Raw genomic sequence first — 6,787 nt, forward strand, 5'->3', positions numbered from 1 at the left:
ATTATTGACTCTAGTGCAAGAGGGAGACTGTTGGAAATATGCCCTAGAGGCACTAATAAAATAGTTAATATTATATTTCCCATTTCAAGATAATCATTTATTATCCATGTTATAATTGTATTGAATGAAAACATAAATACATGTGTGGATATATAGACAAAACTATGTCCCTAGTAAGCCTTAGTTGACTAGACAGTTGATCAAGGATGGTTAAGGTTTTTTGACCATATACAAGTGTTGTCACTTGATGACTAGATCACATCATTGGGAGAATGATGTGATGGGCAAGACCCAAACTATAAATGTAGCATGTGATCGTGTAATTTTGTTGCTATTGTTTTCTGTGTGTCAAGTATTCATTCCTATGACCATGAGATTATGTAACTCACTGACACCAGAGGAATACCTTGTGTGTATCAAACGCCGCAACGTTACTGGGTGACTATAAAGGTGCTCTACAGGTATATCCGAAGGTGTCCATTGAGTTAGCATGGATCAAGACTGGGATTTGTCACTCCGTGTGACGGAGAGGTATCTCGGGGCCCACTCGGTAATACAACATCATATATAAGCCTTGCAAGCAATGTGACTAAAGTTTTAGTCATAGGATCTTGTATTACGGAACGAGTAAAGAGACTTGGCGGTAATGAGATTGAAATAGGTATGGGGATACGACGATCAAATCTCGAGCAAGTAACATACCGAAGGATAAAGGGAATGATATACGGGGTTATATGAATCCTTGGCACAGAGGTTCAACCGATAAGATCTTCGTAGAATATGTAGGATCCAATATGGAAATCCAGGTCCCTCTATTGGATACTGACCGGGGAGTGTCACAGGTCATGTCTGCATAGTCCTCGAACGCGCCGGGTCTGCACACTTAAGGTTCGGTGTCGTTTTGGTATAGTTGAGTTATAGGTGTTGGTGACCGAAGTTTTGTTCGGAGTCCCAGATGATATCACGGACGTCATGAGGGTTTCCGGACTGGTCCAGAAACAAAGATTGATATATATGATTGTTGCATTTGGCTTCCAAAAAGATTTCGGGCATTGCCGGCAGTGTACCGCGAGTGACGAATGGGTTCCGTGGTTTTACCGGGAGGGTCCACCCACCCGAGAGAGAACCTAATAGGCCCATGGGTGGTATACCAGCCCTTAGTGGGCTGGTTTAGCCAGCCCAATAGGGCTATTTCGGCCAAGGAGAGAAAAAATGCAAAAGGAAATAAAAGAGGAGGTGCGAAGGAAGGAAGGGACTCCTCCCTCCAAACCGAATTGGAGTAGGAGTCCCTCCTCCTCCCTTTGGCTGATGCCCTAGAGTATATACTAGAGGTTTTCAGGTTTTTGAGATACAACTTTGCCACATGCAACCCTAAACCTCTACTTCGTAGTTCTTCCTCTAGATCGGATTTCTACGGAGCTCGGGCGGAGCCCTTCAGGAATAGATCATCACCATCACCGGCACGCCATCACGCTGCCGGAGAACTCATCCACTTCCCCACCTCTCTTAGTGGATCGAGAAGGCACAGATCATCATCGAGGTGTACGTGTGCTGAACGCGGAGGTGCCGTCCGTTCGGTGCTAGATCGGTACGGATCATGGGACGACGGTGATTTGAATCACGAAGATGTTCCACTACATCAATCGTGTTTCTTAACGCTTCCCGCTTAGAGATCTACAAGGGTATGTGGATCTGACCTCCCTCTCGTAGATGAACATCACCATGATAGGTCTTCATGTGCGTAGGAAAAATTTTGTTTCCCATGCAACGTTCCCCAACAGAGCTTACCTTAGCTCATATGTGCATGCATTACATGGCAATCCCTACTCTTCACATCATATCTATCATTTGGATTTCTCTCGCCTATGGTTTTCCTCATTGATGTGAGACTTTCACACCTTTTTGTCTTCCTTCCCCATCATTATTCTATTTGCCATCCTAAGTGCCATCATATCTTGCTTATGCTCATCCATTGCATGAGTCCTCAAAGTCGAAAGGGAGACGATCATTTTGACTTGTGCCTCACAAGTGGTCTGGGGATGAGTCAAAATAAGATTCCAAAGGAGACTAAGTGCGAGGTTTAGTAGATTGAGTTCTCAAATAAAAAAATATTTGATCTCTGAACCAATCTCCCACTTCTTGCATGCAAACACCATTTGGAGACATTCGAGTCACGGACAGCGAGAGCTCTTGCACCTTTATGTTCTTACCTTGCTAAACTCAATACTAGATATAGACTCTTGCTTGTTATTGTCTTGACTTGAATTGCATATCTCACTTTCTTTACTTTGAAGTTATTATATGTGTGTTAGCATGTCACCACAGAAATTATTGTGTTATCATTTATCTACTCGAGGACGAGCAGAAATTAAGCTTGGGGATGTTGATACGTCCCAAACGTATCTATAATTTATGCTTGTTCCATGATCTTTTTGGGTGACATTGTTATATGTTTTCTACAATTTTATATCATTTTACACATATTTGGACTAACCTACTAACTCAGTGCACCCAGTGTCAGTTTCTGTCTGCTGATGTCTTTTTGCAGGGGCTTTTTCCAAATTTTTCGAAGCCCGAAAAAATCCAGAAAAATATATAAAAAATCAGTGAAACAGAAGCTTCGGGATCACCGAAGGAGGGCCATAGGGGGGCCAGGGGCCTCCCAGGTGGCATGCTGGCACGGCGACGCCCCAGGCTGTGCCAGGAGGTCGCAAGGGTGGGCCCCACCTCCTCCGGTGCCCTCCTTTGGCATGTATTTAGTGTTCTGTGAGGAAACCCTCCTGGACTTTCTGGAATCACGAATTTCTCCATCGTTCCGCCGCCGCAACGCTTCCGAGATCAGGAGCGTCAGGAGACCTCTTCTCGGCACCCTACTTGAGGGAGGATTGACCTCCGGGAGCTTCTCCACCACCATGGACGCCTCCCGGATGTGTCGTGAGTAGTTTCGCTTGGACCATGAGTCCATGACCCGTAGCTATGTGATGTCTTATCTCCAATCTTGTGCTTCAATGGTTAGTCCTTGTGAGCTGCCCTACATGAACAAGGCATCTATGTAATTCTCTTGCTATTGCTATGCTCGGTTTGTTGGGATCCGGTGGATTATGGGATTATGTTCAGATTGTTATGAGTTATATATTTGATTATCCTTTTATGTTATGTTCCTTTGTGATTCTTGCATGTTGTCCGTTGCTTTTTATTGCTTTGGCCAAGTAGTAGACCGTAACTCCAAGAGGGAGCGTTATGCATGATTGTGGGTTTGGGCCCCTCGATATCTAGCTTGAGTGAGAGAAACATGAGACTAGGGGATGTGCTTGTTGCCACCAGGGAGAAAACAATGGTGCTTGTGACCAAGGTTGCAAGGATTGTTTACCTTACGCATAGTTCGTTAATGCAGTTGTCTGTTGCTTTGAGTTTACACTTTGGGTGGGGCTCGCAACTTAATACCGGAGAGATGTTCTGGATAGATATCTCAAGGTGTATGGTTAGTAAGTAGATGTTGATGAATAAATGGTCTACTTGTCTCGGCGTATTTCCCATTACTATTGAACCTCTAATTGTCAAGGAGCATAATTAGCATTGCGGTGCGATCATAATTCTGTCAATTGCCCAACTATGATTTGTTTACCCTAGCATAGTTGTTTATCGTCTTTTGGTAGAGAGATATCACTAGTGAACATCATGTGACTCCGGTCCATATCACCATCATTGGCTACACCTCCATCATTTACCGCTTTATTTACTTTTCCGTTGCAATCACTATTGCCTTACCGCTTGTGTTTTTATCCTTTACAAACTACAAGGCTGGAGAGATTGACAACCTCTATGTACTCGTTGGGAGCAAAGTTATTTGTTGTGTGTGCAGGTCCACGTCTTCTGCTAGCGCCAGGGTGGAAGACACCTACTTGTTGAGCCTAGGAGTCCTCTTGGTCCGATAAACCTTACAGTCAACGTGTAAGGGAAATTTGCTGCTGACTACATCTCCACCTTCCACTTGTGGTAACCAACGAGGGGAGGGAAGTAAATACATCATCTCGTCATCATACCCGCCCCTGCATGCATTGGTGCAGCAGGGCGATTCCTGTTCGCCCGTGATCATGGGTGATTGGGTGGAAGGGGTGGCGGTTTTTGGAGTGAGCGGTGTTAGCCCCCCGCGCCTTGCTGTATAAATTAGGGAGTTTGCAAGGGGGTTTTTCACATCCATCAGTTCCTGGAACATCACCACCCCTAGCTTTGGATCTATAGAATCTTTTGCATGTCCAGGTGGCACTCGCCCCTAACCATGGCTAGGGGACGAGGGAGGATACCATCGGCCGCCAGGGAGGCAAGGGGATCCCACTTGGATCATGCCACAACTTCAGGGGTGGAGCTGCGGAGGGTGGTATGAGCGCCCGTGGTGGCGGAGGGGCGAGAAGATGTGGGGACCCCGACTTACGAGTCGATATCGCCGAATGAACATGCTCAGTGATCCGAGAGATCAATGCTCACTGAACACACAGATACTGAATACTAAGAGTCTTACATCCATACATACTGTTTGATCCAATAAATGACCATTGCGGTCAAGACTTACATATATAGGTCCTTGAGGTCCAACACACCTAACTGGACCAATAGCAGAAATATTGGTCAAAAGCGTGAACCCATGCCATAAGCCTTAACCTACATGCATTCTAACTAGGAAGCGTCCTAGCTTGCAGCAACGTCGCCAAGTTACTCTTCACCATAACCTGTTCTCTCATACTTGCTTAGTGAAATAAGTAGTGACAAGCCAATGAGTACTTGGAATGTACTCGCAAACTGCCCATGATGTGGATAATGCAATATGTACGATAACAAGTAGTATGCAGTATTGGTGGATAGCATCTTAACTATAAATAAACATGATCATGGATGTGCAACATAAGCTAGATGTTGTTTAGAAGAACAGGTTACAGATATCAATATATTTGTTAAGGGCTAAACACTCCGGGTTCACCTGATATGACAAGTCATCAAACTTGGTCATATCAACTCTTTCATATTAACACCATTAAACACACACACACACACACACACACACACACACACTTGGTTTATGCGGAAACGCCTGGACGTAGTTTAACCAGCACCACCCTACTGTCCTTGACCGTGGACACAGCTATTCGAATAGTTTTACACTCTTCATAGGTAGTACACTGGACCCACGAGATCCAAGAAACTTCCGTATCATCCACGACTCGGGATATATAACATACCCGAGGTAAGTACCCGATCAATGCCTTTCCCCTGACGATACTAGACAAAGAGGTCCACTCGATTGGTACCCAGCCCACATGATGTACGTCTTACGAGCACCGACTATGGATAGTATCATCCATGCGGGGACCAACGGTGTGCCTGGAACACGTAAAAACGGCATAGTCGCCCTACCTGGCACGACCCCATCACGAGAGTGACCACACATCAGTCCCGCCACTAGTAATGTGGCTCTTTGCTAGCACCGACCAGAGTAATCAACAAAGTCCCGTCCCATAAAGGAGTAACGTGGTCGTACATGTAAGGTTGGTACGGTCGACACATCATAAATCTAATCCCATTCTCAGAACCATACACACACAAAATACCCCGTGCACCACTTCTCCAAAAGCGGCTACCTAACTCATCATCACCCTCGGGCATTAGTGGCACCCGACGGGGTTCTCATAAACCTTTAATTTTATACCATCATCATGGTCATGCTACTATGCTTAGCTCTACTTGTCAACACGATATTAGCGTGACCCTCATAGGTGGTAGGATTATGCTCAAAGTGCAAGTGCTCCGGAGGAGCCATCGGTAACATCACTTCAATGATTTACCGATGCATATGATCACAAGCAACGAAAATATTTCTCTACTAGCATGCAATATAATATATGTTCAAAGTATGGTCAAAGGGTTGCTTGCCTTTGCTCTCATAGTTCTCGTGGTCTTCGAGATCTTCCGATCTAACTCCGAGAACTCCGTCTACTCGTCAACTATCGTCGGAAACAATCACAGTCAACCATACAACAAACAGAACAAAAGTGCTATATAAAATAGAAGTTTTATTTTTCTTGGACCTCTTTGGTCATAAAAAAATTCCTGAAGCTTGCTATAGGAGGTTTGGACCAACAGGGATTTTTGAATGGGTGAAAGGAGGAATAGGGGATCCTTATAGAAGCCTACAGAAAATATCATGATAAAAATGAGTGGAGGCACTCATTTAATAGAGTATAATTTTAGAAGTATTTAGGACGTGGTCTCACTGGATTTGGAGTTGGCTTGAATATTCTAGGGATCTTATAACATGGAATAAATAGCAAGAGGGAGCTATTTATTTATTGCAACAGGAATATGTCATACAAAAATGTTGAACAATGCTTCAAAAATAGGGAATGATATTAGAAGGCTCTCGACTTTGGAATCACTCCATTTGGAGTTGATTTGAACGCTATAGGATTTTTGAAAGGGGGCTAGAAGCACTCAAATATGTATTTAAATATAAATACAGAATAAAAGTGGTTTGGGAAAATGTGCAAACCACACCTGTGGATAGAGCTTAATTTGTGGGACCTGATAATTTGAATCAACCAAATTGGAGCTCACATGAATTTACTAGAGGTTTTTGAAGTTCAAAGAAAATAAATAAAGCAAAGAAGGGCTAGCCGGGGGTTTTATATTACGCTCAGTGCGCTAGGCAGGCCGCGGGCCGGCCTAGTCGCTTGCTCGCGCCAGCGGAGGACACGCAGGCGGCGTAGTCCTTCGGATACGCCTTTGGCTCAGGGAA

This window comes from Hordeum vulgare, chromosome 5H (assembly GCF_904849725.1).
Source record: "Hordeum vulgare subsp. vulgare chromosome 5H, MorexV3_pseudomolecules_assembly, whole genome shotgun sequence".
NCBI classification, from domain to species: domain Eukaryota; kingdom Viridiplantae; phylum Streptophyta; class Magnoliopsida; order Poales; family Poaceae; genus Hordeum; species Hordeum vulgare.